This window comes from Tupaia chinensis, unplaced genomic scaffold (assembly GCF_000334495.1).
Source record: "Tupaia chinensis unplaced genomic scaffold, TupChi_1.0 Scaffold000061_1, whole genome shotgun sequence".
Classification (NCBI taxonomy): domain Eukaryota; kingdom Metazoa; phylum Chordata; class Mammalia; order Scandentia; family Tupaiidae; genus Tupaia; species Tupaia belangeri.
The window spans coordinates 1,435,560-1,458,372 of NW_006159519.1; the positions used below are offsets into that span (position 1 = coordinate 1,435,560).

General features: G+C 45.4%; 1 protein-coding gene across 9 annotated transcripts in view; it reads left to right on the plus strand.

The window, feature by feature from the left end:
* The window catches only part of SLC20A2 (solute carrier family 20 member 2), a 101,735-nt gene that overhangs the window by 39,906 nt on the left and 39,016 nt on the right, over positions 1-22,813 (plus strand). The window contains exon 1 of one of the 9 annotated variants that reach the window (XM_006141654.3): positions 2,747-2,852. The exons of 7 other annotated variants lie outside the window; for them this stretch is intronic. The gene's annotated coding sequence lies outside the window, so the exon portion shown is untranslated. Of the gene's footprint in view, positions 1-2,746; positions 2,853-17,680; positions 17,843-22,813 lie in introns of those variants that run through there. One more of the 9 variants, XM_014592777.1, reaches the window with a different exon arrangement.

Sequence of the window (22,813 nt, forward strand, 5' to 3'; positions counted from 1 at the left end):
ATGGCATAGCTGCCGATGGCAGGTGTATTTCACTGCTGTGTTCTTCTTAGCGAAGGGCCTTCTGCTCTGGAGCTGGGCGAGGTGACCAGGCAGCAGACAGGAAGCTTTCCTCTGCTCTCCTCCATCCACGTGAGGCTCCTGCCAGGCTCCTCGTGGGCACTGCAGGGAGCCGCCTTATGTAACAGGTTGCCGTGTGGTTTGGAGCCGAAAGTTCAGCGAGCACATTTCAAAAGAAATTTGTGGGAAGAGGCTCTGTTGTGTGGGGTTCCACGTGTTTGATTTAAAATGAAAGGGACCACGGGCAGAGGACCCTCGGCTCTGCCTGTCTGGTACACAAGTGTGTGGAAATCGGGTCTGGCCCTCGGGAGGAGTGCCGATTTCTCCAGGGAACGCTGGGATGACTGCCGCTCTGGAGCATGTATTAAGCACCCCCAGGCACAAACAATGCACAAAGAATGCATGGTTCTGCTCGCAGAGACCTCACGTGCTGACGTGGGGCAGTACACAGACTGCGCCCCGACAGCAGTACGTGAGCTGGCAGAAGGAAGAATGTGGAGAGAAGAGGAGGGAAACAAGGTGGAGGGGCAGGTCGAGGGCATTTAGCTTTCTTCAGCTCCTCTGGGCTTTTGCCAGGTGGGATTAAGACTGACCGCGGTGCCAGCTGGGGCTGCGTCCCTCCCCCCCAGCCGCCAGGGAGGCGGTGGAGTCCTGGAAGGCTGAGCCCAGGAACCTCCTCCCCTCTGCAGGTCTCTGCGGCCATCCTGCTGCACAGGGCGGGAGCCCCCGCAGTCTCAGGCGCTGGCAACTGTTGCTCTAAACCGGATGTCGCCAGTGGATCTAAAAAGGGTCTTTCTCACATTGAAGTCTGAACTTGAATTCTGGTTCTTGTTCCTTCTAAACTGACTTGTGTTGAACAGGCTGAGGCCATAATCCCACACTGCTTTATGCTGTTGGGCCTCCTGATACATTAGTGAGAAAAGGCCTTCGGCTTCCCCGAAGAGAGGCATGAGGAAGGCCGGCTGATCCTGAGTGTGGCTCGCACAGGATTCAGGAGCCTGAGCGGAAGAGCCAGCGAGTGGGCTGGGGATGGGAAGGGCCCTCCAGCAGGCTGGGGATGGGAGAGGAGGCGGTGTGAGGCTGTGAGTCATTCTGCCCTTCGGCCTGACCTCAGCCTGTCTCTGACTAAGGCTCTGGGGCTAGTTCATGGCTCAGAGAGACTTGGAGAGGGCTCAACAAAGCTCCTCGGGAAAATGATTAAAGGGTTGGGAAATGATCCCTATAATAAGAGGTTGGGACACTTCTATTATTTAGCCTGGAGAGGAATACATGGCTGGGGACTCTTGGATTGGTATTCAATTATATGTGAGCCTCAGTACGGAAGAATGGTGACCGGCAAAGGTCCTTTGCCATTGACAGTGTGGGTAAGCCCGGTAAGAAAGCTGGGAACGTGCTGCTCGCAGCATGTCTGCTCCCTGGAGCCAGCATCAGGGCCACCTTGTGAGAAAGGCGAGTCCTCAGGCCCCACCCAGGACCACCATTCCGAGACGGTGGGGCGGGGCCCAGCCGGAAAGCCATGAGTGCCTCCAATGTGCACTTGAGAACCCCGGGCCAAGATACCAAGAGGGAGGTATTGGTTATACAGTGGGGGGCCAGCCTCTGGCATGGCACTTGGGGCAGCTGGAGCCCAGTTGGCCAGCCACACAGTTTGAATCCTGGACCCTGCAGCTTGAGAAACATGCTGGGTGCATGTGTGTCCAAAATCCCAAAAGGAGGGAGGAGTGGAGGAGAAGGGATTGCAATGGGACCATTCCCCGTGGTGGTGGGGGGTGCTTTCTCACTTTCTCTTTCCTTCTCTCTCTCCAGTGAGCTCATGTGCCCTCTAGCAAAATTAAAATAAATAAACAAACATACGTACAGAGAGGAGCTTAGATGCTGGGAAATGTGAACTTTTTCCCTTGAAGTCAACCAAAAGTGAGTTTCTCTTTGCAGTTTTTTTACTATCATTTCTAAAGTTGGGAGAAAAATGACCTCTCAAAGTCCCTTCTTGCTCTGACTTTGCTTAGGATTTCTTTGTGTTACCTAGAGAAGATTAATAATCAACCAAGAAGATGTTGCAATTGCCTTTCTGGTGTCAGTAGCTGAGCTGGTGCCCATTTCTGACAAGGATCAATGAGAGCAGCGGTACTGTGTTACCAGGCATGTCCCGTTTTATTTTCTCAGAGGGTTACGAAGTAGACACTCCTCGCCCCACCTGATGTTCACAGCCACCTGCTGGGGAATTGGGGCAGTGGTAGTATGTATGGTGTGATGGGGAGCCCCTGTGATGGCCGTGGAGGTAGGCCCCCGACTGCTGGCCAGGCGGGCTGCCTCGTCGAAAGCCCATTTCAGAAGTGAGAAGGCTGTAGGGGATGTTGGCCTCTGTCCCTGTATTCCCAGCACTGTCACTTCCACAGCAGAAGAGTGGTGGATGAGCCGTCATGTCACTACGGCCGTGTTCTTCCCCAGCCCCACATGGGACCTCCATCCAGCATCCCGCCGCCGGGGCAGCCTCGGGGCAGCTGGAGCCCAGTTGGCCAGCCACACAGTTTGAATCCTGGACCCTGCAGCTTGAGAAACATGCTGGGTGCATGTGTGTCCAAAATCCCAAAAGGAGGGAGGAGTGGAGGAGAAGGGATTGCAATGGGACCATTCCCCGTGGTGGTGGGGGGTGCTTTCTCACTTTCTCTTTCCTTCTCTCTCTCCAGTGAGCTCATGTGCCCTCTAGCAAAATTAAAATAAATAAACAAACATACGTACAGAGAGGAGCTTAGATGCTGGGAAATGTGAACTTTTTCCCTTGAAGTCAACCAAAAGTGAGTTTCTCTTTGCAGTTTTTTTACTATCATTTCTAAAGTTGGGAGAAAAATGACCTCTCAAAGTCCCTTCTTGCTCTGACTTTGCTTAGGATTTCTTTGTGTTACCTAGAGAAGATTAATAATCAACCAAGAAGATGTTGCAATTGCCTTTCTGGTGTCAGTAGCTGAGCTGGTGCCCATTTCTGACAAGGATCAATGAGAGCAGCGGTACTGTGTTACCAGGCATGTCCCGTTTTATTTTCTCAGAGGGTTACGAAGTAGACACTCCTCGCCCCACCTGATGTTCACAGCCACCTGCTGGGGAATTGGGGCAGTGGTAGTATGTATGGTGTGATGGGGAGCCCCTGTGATGGCCGTGGAGGTAGGCCCCCGACTGCTGGCCAGGCGGGCTGCCTCGTCGAAAGCCCATTTCAGAAGTGAGAAGGCTGTAGGGGATGTTGGCCTCTGTCCCTGTATTCCCAGCACTGTCACTTCCACAGCAGAAGAGTGGTGGATGAGCCGTCATGTCACTACGGCCGTGTTCTTCCCCAGCCCCACATGGGACCTCCATCCAGCATCCCGCCGCAGGGGCAGCCTTGCAAGACTACCAGGAATGTGAGCTCAGTGTACGCCCTGTCCATCTGAGCACCTCCACTAGACGGGGAAGGGAGGGCCTACTTTATCTTGGGGTTTTCAGTCCCCGGCCAGGGGCCCAGAGCTACACATGGAGTACTTAATACAGAGGGAAGGACGTGATTGGGTTGAGATGTCCAAGGCCGTGGGTGTTCCGCCCCTCGCACGTGAGAGCCATCTGGAGTCAACAAGGTAGCAGCACTTACCTCTTCTCCGATGGCTACTCCTACGCGTTGCCTCCTAGTCCTGCCCCCCGGGGTTTTTATTGTTTTGGTTTTTTTTTCGCATTATATAAATGCATCTTAATTTAGTTGCCTTTGTCCTTTTGTATATCTTCCTCTGTGCTTCTTGGTGGAATTGTCTTGGGTTGGAAGAAAGTGTGTGTGTCTGTTCCACTTTGTGCAGGATCAGTACAATAGAAGCCTTTTTGGTCCTAGTGAGGAAAGCGCTCTCTGAGGACACATTTTGCCAGTGCTGTTTAAAAAGTGCCACCCAAGTAATATTGCCGTGTCCACAAAAGACACATCTTATCTTAGCCAAAAAATCACAGCACTGGTATCTGCACATTTGAAAATGGGATAGGTAGGCTTTTATAGCTATAGTTAATGACATGTTCACAGAATATTAAAAATGCCTTGAGGCCCAGCCACAGTAACACACCGGCCACTGCTGCTCTGCTGGCTGAGGCCACATGTGAGGCGTGGCTTCAGTTCCAGCCCGTCCTGAAGGCCAGCTGTGGTTGTAGCACCTGTATTCCAGCTACTTGGGAGGCCGAGGTCGTGACACAGTGAGACCCTGTCTTTGGGGGTAGGGGGAGCCTTGAAATGCAAAAAGACAGGTGCAGATAGCTTGGCTCAAACTCTAGTTTGCCATTAAGGGGGCCCTGAGGGATAAAGGTAGCAAGTATATGTGCTGATGATAATACTCCATCTTTGGACCTCCGTGTGTGAGACATGAAGCTGCGTGCACTGTCACTTTCTCCGTCTGTGTGTACTTTCGGGGTTACAGGCCCAGCAGACATGATGACTGCACGCTGATAGGGCAGGTAGTCTCCAGAGTCCAGGGGCACAGAGAGCTGATTTTCAGAACTCTGCACGAGTCTCTGAATATAAAGTTTCTTTGAAACCCATGAACTCTCAATAACTGTATATCCAACAGGGAAAATCTCAAGTGTCTGATTAATTTGGTTCTTTTAAAAGAATTGTTTTATTTATTTTTATTATTTTTAGTTTGACTAGAGAGAGAGAGGTAAAGTGAGAAAGCAAGCCATCAGGTCCAGGACTAGAACCACAGTCGGCCATGTAGGAGTCCAGTACCTTAACCACTGTGCCACCTGACGGCCCTAGTTTGGTTCTTAATGATGGCAAAGGGCTTTCTTCATTTCTGTACAGAGAGAAATACTAAATAGTCAATTTGAGGGGTTTTATTCTTTGGAAAAATTATATTTCTAAATCAATTTATAGGTAGTCCACATAGGTGGCATTAAAAATAAGAGTGACTAGGTGGTTTGGAATAAACTTTGTCTCATTATAGTTGTTTAATAAAAAAAAAATTGAAGGAAAAAATGGAAAGGGAGCCTTTACTTATTATTAGACTATATAGGAGTTACTGACCCAATAATTCAACAAAGTATCCCGAGAAACAGCCCTAATACGGTAGGAGTGAAATAATTTAGTGTTGCCATATAATGCAACACTGTGCAGGCATTTGCATGACGGTTAGGTGCAGAGTGGATAAAACTAGCTGGTTATAAAATACCATGCATTTATGATCCGGTTATAAGAGTGAGGCCCTGGCCGTCCCGGTGGCACAGGGAAGTGTGTGGAGTCAGGACAGAGAGTGTGCTGCCTGCTACTAGAGACCATGGGGAGGGTTCTGGCCTTGCATCCCCCGTCTGCCTCAGCAGCACAGGTGCACCTGCCGGCACTCTGTGGCCCTGCTGAGAGAGCATTGCCACGGGAAGACCTGGTTAGAGATGCCTGTCTCTCTCCCCATTTCTTTTTCCTTCCCGCTATGTTTCTCTGTTCCCCCGGAAGTAAGTTAATCAACCTAAAGGTAATAGTTGTTTGCTCTTCTTTTTGGTTATGTGTCTGTTTTTTCTTCAGCGAGCATGTATTATCTATAAGATAATTTAAAACTTTCTTTTTAAAAAAGAACTATTGGGGCCAACAGGTGGCATGGTGATTAGAGCACTAGACTCCCACATGGCCAACTGGTTCTCAGTTCAGAATAGTAGATGATGGAAGCATATGCAGTAGACCTCCGAGAATATGCCGAGTGACAGGGGTGAGAGATGATGGATGAACAGCCACCTCGCTAGTATTTCCAAGCACTTGTCTGTGTAGTATCAGAGTGCATCTCACCAGTGTTGACTAACAGTGATAGCGCTTTTAGAGAGAGCCGACTCCCTCGGTTATTCCTGCCAGACGCCGCTCGGGTGTCCTTGTGGTCTTCATCAACAAGGTCATTTTGGGCAACTGTTGTGGTGTTGGCGACAGTTGATTTAAGAAAATCTTGAACAAAAACAGTTTTCTTCCCCTTGTCCCACAACCTACTTTACACAGTGACACAGAGAATAAGTACTTTTAACGGTTATTCACAGGGTCTCTCTTTGAAGTACGTTTCTGAACCCAGGCCCACAGTAAAATGGAATCTGCCAGCAGATTTGACTGAATGGAATCCACTTTCAGTAGAACTAATACCTTAAACTTAACTTAAAACCAAGGTGCCTTGAGAAACTGAAAGGAATTTAGAATCACGATCAGCCTGCCATATTTAGGCCTAACCTTTGGCTTGGAATTGCTGTTACCCATACAAGAGAGTTTCCTGGAATACTTGGAACTCAGAAAACTGGTTCTCCACGTTTCCTCCTCTCCATTCTTCATCCTTACAAGGAGTGGTCTTCTTGTGGTCTTGTGGGAGTAGTCATGCAGCTCATCTCTGCACTGTTGCCTCCTCGGGGAAGTGAAGACACACCTCACATGGGCGTGTCCTCCTTTTCTCTGAGGAAAAGAAGAGATGTGGGTGGACCCTTTACCTCAGGTAGTCAGGTATTCAGGTATAGAGTCTTGTTCCCAGTGCAAACTGTGGTGGGACAGTTGCTAGGACAGCAGTGTGACCTAGCTGCCAAGCAGTGCACCCGAGGTGAGTGGCAAGGCTCTCCAGCACACCGTGTGAGCACACAGGTATAAATGCCAAATCAGGACAGAGTACTAGGTGGTGAGGATTCGGTTAATAGAAATGATGCATAGCAATTGAATGTATAAAATAATAATAAACACATTTTAAAAATCATTCACATTACAAAAAGAATTTGGTGAATAGACTTCATTGCAAATTGAGTGGCCAAAGGAAAAAAGAAAACACTGTTTTTATTTTGCCTTGGTTTTTTTTTTTTTTTACTTCTTTAAAAGGTATTGATGTATTCGTTGATTGTGTTTCTAGTAACAGTAACACTAAGCCTGGGCAATTTATCACCATAGAGTTTATTTAGCTTACACTTTTGAAGTTGAGAAGCCCAAGAGCATGGTGCCTGTGTCTGTAAGGGTCTTCTTGCTGCATCACAACACAGCAGAGGACAGAGACCTATGTCTGTTTTTGCATGTCTCTGCTCTGGTCTCGGCTCCCCTCCCTATACATTCACCAGTATTCAGGTGGGGGGACCCCACTCTGGTCATCTTATGCCATGCCACTCTCCTCTCAAAGGCTCTACTTTTTTTTTTTAGTTTGCTATAGGGCACATGCCATAGGGTGTGTGCACTCACTGGAGAGACAGAGAAATGGAAACTAAGGAATCACCCCAGAAGGATGGTCACGCTGCAGTCCCCTCTCCTCCATTCTCCTCCTGGGATTCTGAGCATGCTCGCACATGTGCCTGGCGTGATTTTCAAGAAGAGTGTTTCCTGGAATATTTGGAACGCAGAAAACTGGTTCTTCACATTTCCTTCTCATCATTCTTCATCCTTATAGGAGTGGTCTTCATTCCATCAGAATTTGATCAACACAGTGGGCCATCTTAATCAGGCGGGATCTTTAATACCTTTACAACGGCTCACCAAATTTTAACATAGGAATTTTTGTGGGATACTTTTAAACCATAGCAGCAGATAAAAAATATTTTCTGAGACTATAAACTAAATTAGACAAGGCAGGAAGACTGTGGTGGCTGTCAAGGGAAACAGTATGGCTTTGGTAAGAGGAGGCTGAGAATGGATCTCAGTTTAAAGGTTTGGATTGAGTTATTTTCTTTCTTTCAGTTTTTTTGCTTGTTCATTTTTGTTTTCTGTGGTTTGTTTTTGCCTTTACTCCGAAGTCTCAAAGCACAACTAAGAGATACGAACATAGTTAATTTGAGGTGGCTGGGAGTTATAAGTAAGCTCATCTATTATAAAGGATTTAAAAAGAAAGTGATTGCTTTAGACATGACTTGAAATTAAAGTGGCAGTTGGAGCAGGAGGGGAGAATTGTTGGGCTCTTCTGTCACTTTCTGCCTCTGCCTGCTGTGCAGAGCCGAGGATTCCTGGGGACTTGGAGTGCTGAGTGTCCGGCCATGCACCTCTTCCTGTCAGGCCTGATTTTTGCCTTCTCTACTTTTTTTTACATTTGTTTGTTTTTTTCTTGATCTTTAAGTCACAGTGTCTTTGGGCTTTGTGAGACTTGTCAGTAACAATTAAATAAGTACAGAAATTTTATTTGAAGAAAAATGACTCAAATCTCACCCAGACAAAATTTCTCTTGATTAGATATTAAAGTTTAACATTATCATACTAAGTATGATACTAAGTATCATGTTAAATATTGCAATGATAATTTTTTAGTTCAATTTTTTAGTTTAATTTTTATTATTTTTTGAAAGGAAATTATCCTCAGCAGGCAATTGTAATAGAAAGAGTTTCTATTTTCATTTTACAGACTGTTATATAGTGAACTTCTAGAAACTCATGGGATCAAATCGGATCCATCATAAGTAAGAGCAATACAGGTATGAGTGTATCCTTTTTTAAAAGGTCACTTTTAAAAAATTACTTGAAATTCTTTTTTTTTTTTTTAAGAGAGATTTTCGATATCGGGAACATGCACTTACAAGAGTCAGAAGGTGAGAAATCACCCCCCAGGGGGAATGGTCATGTTGTAATACTTTTCCTTCATTCTCCTCTTGGGATCGTGCCCAGTGTGAGTTTTTTTTGTTTGTTTTTAAGAGAAATTTTTGCTATAGGATACGTGCACTCACAAGAGAGACTGAAAGTGAGAAATCCCCCACCTCCCATCCCCGAGGTGGGGGGATGGCCATGCCTCAATCCCTTCTCCTCCATTCTCCTCTCAAGATTTTGGGCATGCATGCGCCTGGCATCAGTTTTAAGCTTCTGGTCTGCGACTCAAACTGTGATCGACTACACAGGAGTCCAGCAAAGTATCCATTATGCCTTCTACTGGTCCCTAAATGCACTTTTTCTGGAGTACAGTTTTGTGAGTTTTACACAAGCACAGCTTTTTATGACCATCACTACAGACAGAATGCAAAATGACTCCAATTCACCACAGATATCCTGCGTTGTCCCTTTGTATTCAGACGTCCCCTCCACTCTTTGCTTCCTGTCCAGGTAAAGGGTGAAAATTTAACTGGCTAAGGGGCTTAAGCACAACCTTTGACCAATAAATTAGTTATGTTGTCCCAGGGTGATCCCTATCAAGACAGACTAAGATATAAAAATGAAGGGGGATAATTAAGCATGGTTATCTGTGGTTGTACAATGTAGGGGAAGTAGAATTCACAGAATTAGTTCAGACAATTACGTAGACAGTCAATTAACAGTAAAACCTAGGAGAACTGAGGGGATTAGGCACCAGAGTTTCTACAATATATTATCTAAAAGGTTCCGTTTTCAACCAAAAATTATAATACCTGTTAAGAAATAACATAGTGTGATATATACACACACACACACACACACACACACACACACACACATACATATGGGAGATGAGAGAGGGCAACAGGCAACAGAGACTGCTTTTAAGGAGGCCTAGATAACAAACTTCCAGACAGAGGCTTCAAAGCAGCCATTATAAATATGTTCAAAGACTAAAGAAAACCATGTTTAAAGAGTTAAAAGAAGATATAATGGCAATGACTCATCAAATGGAGACTATCCACAGAAAGAGAAAAATTATTTTAAAAAGAACCAAGGCCCAGGCACTGTGGTGCGGCAGTAATACAAGTATCCTTCAGGACTGAAAACCAAATGGTGACCGTGGTTTGGATCCCAAGTCAGCCTGAAAACACACCAGAACCACTGGAGGGGTGGAGAAAGGAGATTGCAATGTGACAAGACCTTGTTGAGCGTGCTTTCACTCTCTCCCTCTGTCATGCATGCATGTGCATACATGCATATGCTATCTAACATAAATAAAAAAGAACAAAATGGAGATATGACACTAAAGTACAGGCAACAAAAGTGAAAATATTGGATTACATCAAATTTAAAACTGGTGCATGTGGGAGTGAGCATCCCATAGGATCCTGGCTGACTGGGGACCTGGGGGTGGGGTGGTTACAGCATGACAGACATGATGGGAATTGTGTATGTGTTTCATGAAAGATATCATTTATTTTTAATTTAAAACTTCTATACACAAAGGATGTAGAATAAAAAAGGCAACCTACAGAGTGGGAGAAAGTGTTTTCAAATCATGTATCTAGTAAGAGATTAATATTCAGAATATATAAAGAACTCTTACAGCTCAACACAGAAACACTAATAACCTGATTAAAAATGGGCAAAGAACTTGAATAGACATTTCTGGAAAGAAGATACACAGATGGTCAACAAGTGTTGAAAAGATGTTCAACATCACTAATAATTAGGGAAATGAAAATAAAAACCTCAATGAGATATCATCTCGTACCTAATAGAATGGATACTATATGTTAAAAAAGAAAAACAATAGAAAATAACAAGTATTGACAATGATGTAGAGAATTTGGAATCCTTGTGTACTATTGGTGAAACTAGTGAGGCTCCTGGGGAAAACAGTATGACATTTCCTCTAAATAGTTAACATAATAGTACTGTGCAGTCTAGCAGTTCCACTTGTGGGAATATACCCAAAATAATTGAAAGCATAGTTTCAAAGATATATTTCTACATCCATTTTATAGCAGCATTATTTACAACAGTTGAAAAGTGGAAGCAGCTCAAATGCTCATTGATGGATGACAGATAAACAAAATGTAAAATATTGTTCAATCTTAGAAAAGAAGGAAATTTTGGCACATGCTACAATATGGATAAACCCTGAAGATACTATGCTAAGTGAAATAGGCCGGTCACAAACAGGCAAATACTGTGTGATTCTACTCATCTGAGGTACTTAGGTAGTGCAATTCATAGAAACAGAGAGTAGACTGTCAGTTGCCAGGGTCTGGGGAAGGGGGAATGAAGAATTGCTTAGTGGGTATAGCATTTTAGGTTTTTCAAATGACTAAAGTTCTGTGAGTGGTGATGGTTGAACCATGATGTAGATGTATTTATACTGTTGAACCTATGTGCTTAAAAATAATTAAAATGGTAGGCTGGCATCACAGTAGAGTGGTTAAGTGCAGTACATTGGAAGCTGGATCCCACATAGCCTACTGTGGTTCAATTCCTGGCCTAATGACTTGAAAAATATACTAGGTTGGGCTAGCTAGGTGGCTTGGTGGTTAAGGTGGCTGGATCTCACATGGCCGGCAGCACAGTTTGAGTTCCAGACCCAGAAACTTGAAAAACACACTGGATGTGTTTTTGTTCTCCAAGAGGAGAATGGAGGAGAAGGAATTATGGCATGGCCATCCCCTCTAGGGGATGATTTCTCTCTCTCTCTCTCTCTCTCTCTTTCTTTCTCTCTCTCTCTCTCTAGTGAGTGCATGTATCCTATAGCAGAAAAAAAAAAAAAAGACAAAATACACCAAGTATACATGTGTGTGTACTCCAAATCCTGACAGGTTGGGGAAAAGAAGAAAAAAGATTGTGGTATGACCAATGCCCCAAGGCGGGGGGGGTGGGGGGGAGTGTGCTTTCTCAATATCTCTCTCCCTCTGGCATGTGCAGTACACTTTGGCAATTAAAGAAAAAAATTGCTAAGATGGTAAAGTTTATGTTAATGTGGGTTTTATAATAAATAATTGTTTTATAAAAAATAAATTCTAGAATTTAAAAGTATGATAACCAAAATGGACAAAAAAACTCATGAGAAGGGCTTAGCAGTAAATAGGAGTTGGCAGAAGAAAGAAGACAGAGCAATTGCAATTATACAGCCTAATGAACAGAAGGGAAAAAGAGTGAAGAAAAATTAACAAAACCACAGAGGGCTGCAGGCTACTGTGTAGTCTGCTAATGGGTGTACCAGAAGTAGACATGGGAACAGGGTAGAAATATGTAGGAATGTTTCGTTATTTTTTTTAAGAGAGATGGTTGCTATAGGGCATGTACACTTGCAGAGAGACAGAGAGATGGAGAGATAGAAAGCAAGAAATCACCACCCAGGGGGATGACCACACCGCAGTCCCTTCTCCTCCGGTCGCCTCTTGGGATTTTGGGCACTTACGCCCACATGCCCAGCATGAGTTTTAAGCCATCAGGTCTGGGACTTGAACCATGGTCAACTACATGGGAGTCCAGTGACATAACCGTTATGCCATCTGCTGGTCCCACAGATGTTTTACTAATACTTTATTCATGTGTATACATGTGATGAAAAGAGAATAAGGGAGAGAGAACGAGATAAGAGATCCACAGAGTGTGGTCACACCACACTCTCTTTCCTCCAGTTCTCCAGCCAGGCAGAACCTGGGCACTTGTGTATGTGCCCACTGTGTTTCAGGCTGACCTGGCCAATGATTCGAAACACATTTGCCTTGTGGGATCCGACTTCTCTTGAGCAGCACATTACCACTGTGCCAAGGAACTAGCCCATAATTTTAAATATTTGAAGAACATTAACTTCCCAAGTTTGATGAAAAACACTGATGTAGGCATCTAAGAAGCTTAGCAAGCTCCAGTTAGGATAAACACAGAGACCCACATCCGGGCATCTCGTAATCAAAAGTTTGAATGGCAAGGAAAGCAGCATGAGAAGCGACTGGCAAGTACAATGGAACTCCAGTGAGATTTGCAGCTCAGTGCTTCTCGTCAGAAACAGAGGGCAGCAGGCGGTGAGATGACCTAGTAAAGAGCCGGAGGGATCCTCTGCTCAGCAGAACTGTCTTTCCCAAGAGAAGGCAAACTAGAAACATTCCCACGTAAGAATGGAAAGAATCCACTGCTAGCAGACCTGTGTCACGAAAATACTGAAGTTCTTCAGGCTGAAAAGAAGTGATACTAGGGTATCACTTCTACTACCAATTTGAACACACACACACACACACACACACACACACACACACACGGAGCTCCAGGTACTGATCAAGACAGTGTAATTCCGTATTTCTTTCTTAACTGATTTAAAATATTATGAAAGACAAACTTATATCTGGTTGCTTTCTAGTTCTTATGAGAACATTTTTATGTTCACATCATATGAAGCAGCGTCCCAGCAGGTGGACTGGTGATTAAAATGCTGGACTCCTGCATGGCTGACTACAGTTAGAGTCCCAGACCTGGCAGCTTTCTTTCTTTTAAAGAATTATTTGTTTATTTAACTCCATTTGTTGTTATTTTTTATTTTGACCAGAGAAAGACAGAGTGAAAGGGAAAGTGAAAAAGCATGCCGCCAGGTCCGGGACTCAAACCATGGTCGGCCACGTGGGAATCCAGCACCTTTAACCACCACACCACCTGCCAGCCCTGCAGCTTGCTTTCTCACTTTCCTTCTTTCTCCCTCTCTTTGTCTCTCTATGGTCAAATTAAAAAATAATAATACAAAAAAATTAGGTAATTTTTAAAAAAAGCCTCCCTAGTCCAAGTTCTTTAAAGGGAAAACAGGCCAGCAGAGCTGGTGACTGCTTGGGACAGTCGACCTGGATCTCATACCAGGAATAAAGTGCCAGGAGCACTCTCAGAACAGGACATGGCTTTCAAAGAACCTTATAAACAGCCTTGTCTTTTATGTTTTTAACTGTTATCCCCAAGGCTCTTTGATATTTGTGGTTTCTTAATTTAGTAAAAAGATTTCCATTTCAGTAGTCTCCATGGGAGATATGAACTACTCAGTTTCCGCTTGACCTGTCAGTCAGGTGAACAATTAGGAGAGGGTATTAGCCTGTTCGCACTGCTAGTTTGGCAAGTTATTGGTGGAGTTGAATCAAGTTTCCAGGCTTCTGATGAAACGTTTCAGAAACTTGAACAGACTCCCCTACAGCAAGGAGGAAGAAGCTGGCCAAATCAGTTTAATTCTCCATCCTTACTTGCTTTCCCTGCTGCCTAAGAACTATTGCTTAATAATCTCTGGAATGAGAACAAGAAATACAGGGCTATAAGTTGAGCATGGAAAACAGTTAAGATAATAATCTTCATCTATCAACTATTTATACTACAGTGCATTAATAGAGTATGCACTAGTATCAAAAATGAGAGATTTATTTATTAGTACTATCCATATTTTTATCGAGCCTCTAATCTATCAGCATAAATTAGCAAATAAATATGTACGAGCCGAGATCTCTGTTTATGTCCATGGTTCCATTTTAAACTGTGGCTGAAAGGAAAGTATTTCCCTAATATAGCTCTTGGAGCCCAGCCAGCCGCCCGACACTTCAGGGCACAGAACTGGAACACGTGAGCCTAGGTTTGCCCTCTATGAAGTTTCATATGTTAAGTGATTTGCTCATGAAAATGAAATCTAGTTATGAGTTTCAAAAGAAATACCCAGAATATCTGGGGGGCATCCATCCGTAGCACACACAGAAGGAGGGCAAGGGGGGGATAGTTAAAGGCCTTCTCTGTCTCAGAGTGCATTGGAATAAGTGCTTGGCTGTCGTGGCCCTTGCATCCGGGCTCCGCAGGGTGGTCTGCCCTAACAACCTGCACTGCCAGTGAGTCCACGCGGCAGTGGGAGCGCAGCTCAGTGTGCAGCCGCCCAGCAGTTAGTGCGTTGTCCTCACTAAAGAAAGACTCCTCTACTGCATCCTCAAATAGGTAAAGAGTGGCTGATGTGTCTTCTATTTTTATGGACTCATTGAGTTGTAAATTTAAAATGAACGTAATAATAGTGTTTTTACAGTAACCCATCAATCAGAAAGCTCTTCGAAGTCCCTTGGATCAACTCCGAGGAGATGGCCCTCAGACTTCCTGTGGTGGTCTTGATTTCTAAGCAGTTATTTTCTCTTAGAGCCAGGTCCCCCTAAATCCCTTAATGTTATCTCATTTTAATTATTTTTGCTAGTTTTATTTTAATCCTTTAAGAATATAATTACTTAATAGATTTATATAATGTCTTCCCAAAGAGCAAAAGGCTGTGTAGAAAACAGCTAAGTAGCATAAAACTTTATGGGCTGGGAAGAAAAATGTCAGAATGAGAAAAATCCAGGAGGGAGAGTGAATATAGAAGGAATGAGGCTGGGAAGGAAAAACAGGGGGAGGGTGCAGAGGACTGCACCCTCGGGGCCCAGTGGGAGCTTTAGCTGGGGGCTGAAGTGAGTTTGCTCGTGTTCGTATGTTCAAGAAGGCAGTTGAGCACCCTGTGCAGAAAGCACCACCCCCCACAGCACAATCCCGTGGTCCCTGTTCCAGGCCCACTGCCTCTTCCTGGCCCTGTGGTCTCCAACCGATGTGGAGGGATAGAGCTGGGGAGACTTGAAGACACCATCTGGCCTTGACGTTCCCCAGGCAGGGCTCTGCAGCGTTCTCAGTAACCCAGCCTCTTCATCTCCGTCCTCCCCACTGCCTCTCCCTCCCACCCCCAGTGTCAGTCAGGACCTCAAGGAGCAGCACACCCCTGTGTCTATATTGTTTTCGTGTTAGTTCTCCCTACCATGTGCTGACTAATAATAACGAGAGAATGCACTTAGTGACTGGTCATTCTCAGTTGTGATGTCCATGTCTTTAAAATGGCCAAACTTGGGCTAGGTGACTTCTAAAGTCCCTTCAAAGTCTGATGGTCTGTGAGTCTGTATGCCTACGAACCAAAACAGGAATCAAAGAGAAATTATATGTTGCTTTCTACGCATCACCCCTTTATCAGGCCTGCACAGTACTGGGCACTGTCAGGACATTTTTGACTCAGTTCAGTTCTATGGCCAGCCTTGAGAGAAGCAGGAGGAAGATGAAGGAAGACTCAGAGAAGGAGCCAGTGGCTGGGGAGGGGTCTTTAGAATCCACAGATGGGGATATATTCATAGCAGGAGACTTAAAAACCACAGAGACCTGTTCACCAAGTGCTCACGGACCAGAACAAAGGGTTATTCTTAGGAAAAATTTTTCTTTTATTATGCCAGAGGGTGTGCACATAGACAAGGGGTGGGGTGAGAGACAAGGCACCCCCCAACAGGGCCTGGTTCGGCTGCCTTCCTTTTCCCTCCAGTGCTCCATCCCATGAGGATTCTGGGCATGCCTGGACCTGCCTGACATGTAAGCCACCAGGACTGGGACTCACGCCCTGGTCAGCCATGTGGGATCCAGCTTCCTGTGCGCACACTGAATCACCGTGCTACACGGCCAACCCTTAAGGATATTCTTCATTGGCTGGGTGGTGGGGCAGGAGAAACACACCTGGGCCCATAAGGGAGGCCTGAGTTCTCGTCCTGAGACCTGTATGTGCCAGGCACATGGCTGCTCACCATCTGGGCTGGGGATCACGGTGTGAGGACCTATGGAGGGTGTTTTCTATCTTTCTCTTGAGACCAAAACATAAATAGATTCATGGTAAATTCATTTTTCTCCTATAAGAAAACTAAGCACATTTTGGTGGTTCATTCCTAACTTAAAAAAAGAAAAAATGTCCTTTCCTTAATAGTATTTTGAAAAGTCTTCCAATGGTAAAAGTGGTAATTGCTCAAGGTAGAAAATTTTGGATAATGTGTAAAAAAGAAATGAAAGTAAAGACAACCCAGAAACAGCCACTATTAACTTTTGGGCATATTTCTTTAAAGTTTTATTGCCAGTACACTGTTAAACATGCGGAGGTCATGTGGCGCATGCGCACACACACACGTGTATATATGCTATTTTTTCCTTATCATTAATTTGCTCCAAGTTACATATTTTATTTACTGCATATTCCATCTTTAGGAGCGATCAGTCTTTCCTCACCATTCTCCTGCCTGGGGCATTTAAACAGTTTCCCTTTTCATGATCATCAATGACGTAATGAACACTTTGTGTATCAGTATTTGCCCACATCTCTAATTACTTGCTTGTTTCCTTGAACTTTTGAGATTAATGTCTTGAAGAACACCCACCCTACCTGAGCACTCCCCATTCTGGGTAGAGTACAGGGACTGCCGTCCCAGCGTCCCCGCGTCCCAGCGTCCCCGCGTCCCCGCGTCCCAGCGTCCCAGCGTGGCATGTTTATAAGAACTGCTTCCTATATGAAAACTAGTACTGTTGGGGCCAGCAGGTGGCGTGGAGTTTAAGGCAGCTGGATCCAATATGGTCAGCTAGAGTCCTGGACCTGGTGGCTTAAAAAAAACACTGGGTGTGCGTGCGTGCCCCAAATATCAAAAGCAGGGAGAGGTAGAGAAGAAGGCATTGCGACATAACTGTCCCCCATTGGGGGTGCTTTCCACTTTCCTTCTCTCTCCCACTTCCTCTCTCTGTCTCTCCCTAGCAAGTGCATACGCCCTCTGGCAAAATACTTTTTAAAAGAAAGACAATGCCAAACTGGTGCTGAAGACTGGTCTCCACAGGAACTTTTCCAAAGTGGCTTTACCATTTGGAGTGGGTGTTTTTTCTAAACGCCTTTTAGAGTTCCTTTTCTCAACCTCTTCATCTCTTGCTCCCCTCAGAAAAGCCCCTGGTATAGTGTGTATCTACCTGAAACCAGAGAGGAGGCCACTAAGGAAACAGAGCAGCACTGGAGGGAGTGGGGCTGGGTGCACCACGTGAGCACCACGGGGCGAGGAGGGTGGGCGGCCAGAGCCTGCTGCGGAAGGACTTTGGAGCTGTGAGTACAGGGATACCAATAGCTTCCTATTGGGGCACTTGGGGCTGACCACAACTCACAAAACCCTTTTCTCTGGTTTGATGTTTACGAGAATTCTGTAAAGTTCACATGTGATCACTGTCCCCATTTTACAGATGATGAAAGTGGATTTAGAGAGCGTACCAGCCGTGGTAGCATGCTGCTCCATGGAGCTGGAAGCCATATGGAAGGACAGGGTTTCAATCCCAGGTCAGCCTACACACGGTGTGCACGGGGTCCTGGCTGGGAGAAGATTGCCGCGTGAGGCCCTGTAGAGGGTTTGTATCTTTCTGTCTCTGTTCCTCTCTCTTGTAAAAGAAAGAAACTTTTGAAAAAGAAAAGTGTATATGAGTTACCTAGGGTCAGCTATCAGTTAGTGTCAAAACTAGGATTAGGCCTCAGGGCTCCTGACTCTGCCCCAGGTCACTATCTGCTAATAATGGCAGTCGTCCCTGTGAATCGGGTCCAAGCCCTGAGCCAGGGCCTTTACACTCATGCCTTCCAGTGTGCTCACGGCCAGCACCGTCATCCCATTTTCCAGATGAGTCATTCAGGTGGCATGGTCAGCACAGCCTCCAGCCTGCAGCCTGCCCGACCGGGCTGGGCCTGCAGACCCTACTGGTGAAGCCAGCGTGTTAGCACACTGCCCTTGCCCTCTCTTTGCCGGGGACCTTGGCTTTTCCTCTGCGGTTCATCCACAGGGACGTCTGGCACCCAGACTCACGGGCCCTGTGTGCTTGCTGACTCCCACTGAGGTAACCTGCTGTGCCGGCCTCTGTCATCTGTTGTCCCCCTTTCTTCCCTCCTCCCCCAACTTGACCCCCCATCTTCCCAGCCCCACCCAGCACCTGGCATGATGTCTTCCCTTGTCTTCTGACGCTTCCTCCCTCCCTCTTTCTTTCCCCCTCAGCCTCCCTACCCACCCCTTCCTTTCTTCCTTGTGTCTACCTTAGTCAGAATGTCATCTTCCAGGCCAGCAGGTGGCATGGAGGTTAAGACAGTGGATCCCACGTGGCCAGCTCCACAGTTCAAGTCCTAGTCTGTATACCAGATCAGGCTTGAGAAACATGCCAGGCACATGTGCGTACCCACCCAAAATCTTGAGAATAGAGGAGGAGGAATTATGGCATGGCCACCTTCTCTGGAGGGCGATTTCTCTCTGTCTCTCTGTCTCTCTCCTCTGAGTGCACACACCCCGTGGCAAAAATCTTTTTTTAAAAAAAAAGAATATCATCTGCCTTTCTCCTGTGTTCCCATAAACTGCTCTGACTGTTTGCATATATGCTGGTAAAGGGTGGTCATGGCTGGGACCAGCACAAAGCCTGGTGGTTAAGGTGCTAGACTCCCACATGGTCCACTGCAGTTCAATCCCGGACCTGGCGGCTTGCTTTCTCACTTTCTCTCTCACACATGCGAGTGTTCCTGCCCTATAGCAAATTTGAAAATAAGAGTAACAATAAATAAAAATTAAATAATCCTTTTTTTATTTAAAGAGAGATCGTTGCTATAGGGCACGCATACTCACCGGAGAGATGGAAAGAGATCGAAAACAAGAAATCACCCCCGCAGTGGGGATGGCAATGCTACAATTCCTTCTCCATTCTCCTTTCGGGATCTTGGGTGCACGTGTGCACGCATGCATGTGCCCACATACGCCCAGCTTGAGTTTCAAGCCACCGGGTCTGGGACTCAAATGGCAATCAACTACGTGGGAATCCAGTGAAGTAGCCATTACACCATCTGCTGGTCCCAGAATTTAATAATTCTTAAAAATAATAAAAATAAGGGTGATCATGGCAAGTTTCAGGCTATTTCAGTTGTGTTTTGATTTTATCATTTGCATGAAAATATGAAACCCAGTATTTTCTATTACAAAAATATTATTACAGTTTAAATTATTTTTAAAAATTTTAAAGTGCAATATACATGTTTCATGAGCCAAACAAGAATGGTGTTTCTAGAAACTCCTTAAGACAAGGTCTGCATGCTGAATGCTAAAAAGATGGAAAAAAATCCTGCTCCACCATTCTGTGAGTGAGTCTTCCATTTTACTTCAGTATCATAATGCTGGGGAAAGCCAGCAGCCCCTCCCTCTGAGCCGGCCTGCTCACCGTGTGGACGTCCCCCACTGCACAGATACCTGTGCCTTCAAACTACCTCAGCGGGAGGGTTCAGGATTCAACCTTAGCTTCCAAGATCGGCTTTGTGCTTTTTTGTTATTTTTTGTTTGTTTGTTTGTTTGTTTTGAGAGGTTTTTGCTATAGGGCACATGTGCTCGCCAGAAAGAGACAGAAAGCGAGAAATCACCCCCAGGGGGGATAGCCACGCTGCAGTCCCTTCTCCTCCATTCTCTCAGGATCTTGGGCATACACGCACCCTGTGTAAGTTTAAGCCACCAGGTCTGGGACTTGAACCATGGTTGACTACACGAGAGTCCAGTGACATAGCCGTTATACTAACTGCTGGTCCCCGGTTTTGTGGTCTTTAGTGAATGAGCATGAGGCACTGTGGGTGACAGGAGAGGGAACTGGGAAGCTGCTTCAGAACCTGGCCCTCTGCATGAGAAATTGGCTCCTTCTCTTTATCTGTTGGAGGAGAAGCTTGGTGCATACCCTGAAATCTCGGGTAAAAACCTCACAACCCAGGAGCAGACCCAGTGTGTACTGGGAAGGGTGGGCAGTGGGCCAGTCCTTTAAAACTGCCAACCTCCTGGGACAGTCATAACTTAAGCCACAGTTGGTGACAGCCCTAGTTTTCTGGGACTGGTAGAGCCAGAAAGACGGTGATCGCCTGTTAGACCGACGGAAGAGAGGCTGGCGGGAGGGTTGGAACAGACAGTGCTCAGGACAGAGTTTCTGGGGGAGGTCGTGGTCATTCTCAGGGCAGTATTCCAGAGCGGGGCCCTCCTACCCCAAATTATTTTTGCATCAATGTGCTCAGTGCCATAATTCAGTGAAATACCTGTTTTTAAACAACTCGACACACAATCTGTCCATAAATATTCTGAGAATGCTAGTTTTCACTTTCTCTTGACACTAGATGTCCAGTATGGATGAGAGGATGTTAGAGTGGCAGCAGATTACCATGGAGGGAACCATGAAGAGGAACTCTGTAAGCATTAAACTCAGGAGTCCTGCTAGGGGCCTCTTTGGGTCTGGTGAAAGAAGGAAGCTGGTTCAGAGTAGAGGAGTGAGGTGATGGGAGGTGCTTGAAAGTTGAAGGGCATCTCATTCAGAGGGAACTGGAGACGCTGTAGGGATCTTGATCTAGCTGCGCAGTGCGTGCTGGCCTCTGAGTGGGCTGAGGCCACGTGGAAGGCTGGGTCCGATTCCTTACCCACTTTAAAGGCCAGACACAGTGGCAGCTGCCTGTAATTCCAAAAACTTAGAAGGCTAAGGTAGGGGGATTGCTACAGCAACATAGTAAAAATGCTTTTGAAAAGAAAAAAAAGGAAGAAAAGAAGGAAGAGGAAGTCAGGATCTTTTTAACTTACAACTTTGGGAGATGGAACTAGTGAAACTCTTTAATACTTCTTACAATAGTTCAGAATACTCTAAAGTCTCCATTCCTACAATATCAGAGGTCACTGATGTTTGAAAATTGAAGACTATCTTGTAACCTCCAGTCCTGCCAAACCCAGCTATAGAGGGGGCTTTCTTATCAGACAAAAGAGAGAAAAAGAGTTAAGCTTTTTCTAACATTCGGTTACGTTTTAGTACGGTAATATTGACCTTTCACAGAAAACCCTTTGTACGGGAGTTAGAAAGAACCAAAGCATTAGCCGATTTTTTAAACAGTATTACACCCTGGTGGGAGTCATTACTGAAGAGGAGAGGTGACATTTCCACACACTGCTTCTACACTGAAGAGCTCTGCCTCCCTCTACATGGCTTTGTGAACTCAGGTGGAACTCAGTGTTATTAACTACCTTTGAAGTCATATCTAGGCTTCCCTGTTCCAATATGAAGTATTTACTTGTGTGGTTTTTAAAATTCTTTTCAGGTTTCAGTGTTTACATTAAAATCTTTATTTTGGTGTGAGGTAGGGATCTAACTTTTTTCTTCCTTCCAGATGGTAGGCAGTTGGTGACATGACCTTTGGGTGAATGAGTCGATGTTTTCTCAATGATTATGTATCCTCCCAACTTCAAAGTACTACTTTGAAGCAACTGGTAGTCTCATATGTCATACTGATCAGACTTCAACCACTTTGACTTTGGGTTGTCTATATTCATGACAAGGCAGCATTTTGGCCTTGCAGGGCCACAGAGCTGTTTCAGACACTGTGGCAGTAGATCGTGTAGTTATTTAAGTATTTTGTTTTATTTCATTCATGTTGATTAAAATTAATAAAAAAAAGGAGAAAATCAAAGTGTGGGTACTTGGGATTAAAAAAGAAAAAAGGCCTTATAAATATAGCACAACTGAGCTAAAGAGAGAAATCTCAAAAATGTGGCAAGCCTGGAGGTAGCAGTGGTATGGTGGTTAAGGTACTGGACTACTACATGGCTGACCAGAGTTCAGGTCCCAGACCTGGTGGCTTGGCTGGCCAGAGTTCAGGTCCCAGACCTGGTGGCTTGCTTTCTCACTCTCCCTCTCTCTGTCTCTCTCTGGTCAAAATGGAGAAGAAATAAAATTAAATAAATAATTCTTAAAAAAAAAAAAATGTGCCGAGCCTTTCTCACCAGATGCTTAATTGGACTTAGGCTGGTGAGCTCAAGGTATGAGTGTGAAGAATAAAGCCAAGTTAAAGAACAGAGATACAGTCATGAAAACCAGCTGTCTAAGATGATCTAAGTAGGAGATAGACTCTCCAGGCTGAAATTAGCTGAAAGTGAACCCAAGATAATGAGCCTCCCCGGGCAAAACGGGGCTGAGTCCATGCTGCGCTGTACCGCCCAGGAGCCACCCTCTCCTCTGTGTTCCTGACACTGAACTATAGATGCAGGGTGTCCAAACTGAACCTGTGGTCAAACCCCATCCTTGCACCAAAAAGCAAGACTAAAAATAGTGTAAAAGAGAGAAAAGCCACTCGGTGATACTACAGTCAGTTTCACAAGTCAGTAGCCATCCATCCTCTCTCAACCCCATCCATAAACCGTCACCAGGTCCCACTGGATCTTGTCACCGGTGCCTCTCCATTCCGTTTCCTTCAAGCACCAGCACTGCAGCTGGTCCAGGACTCAGTGGTTCATGTTAGGGACCCCATGTTCACTCTTGCCTTTTATGTAGTCCCTTCTCTGCGCCGTA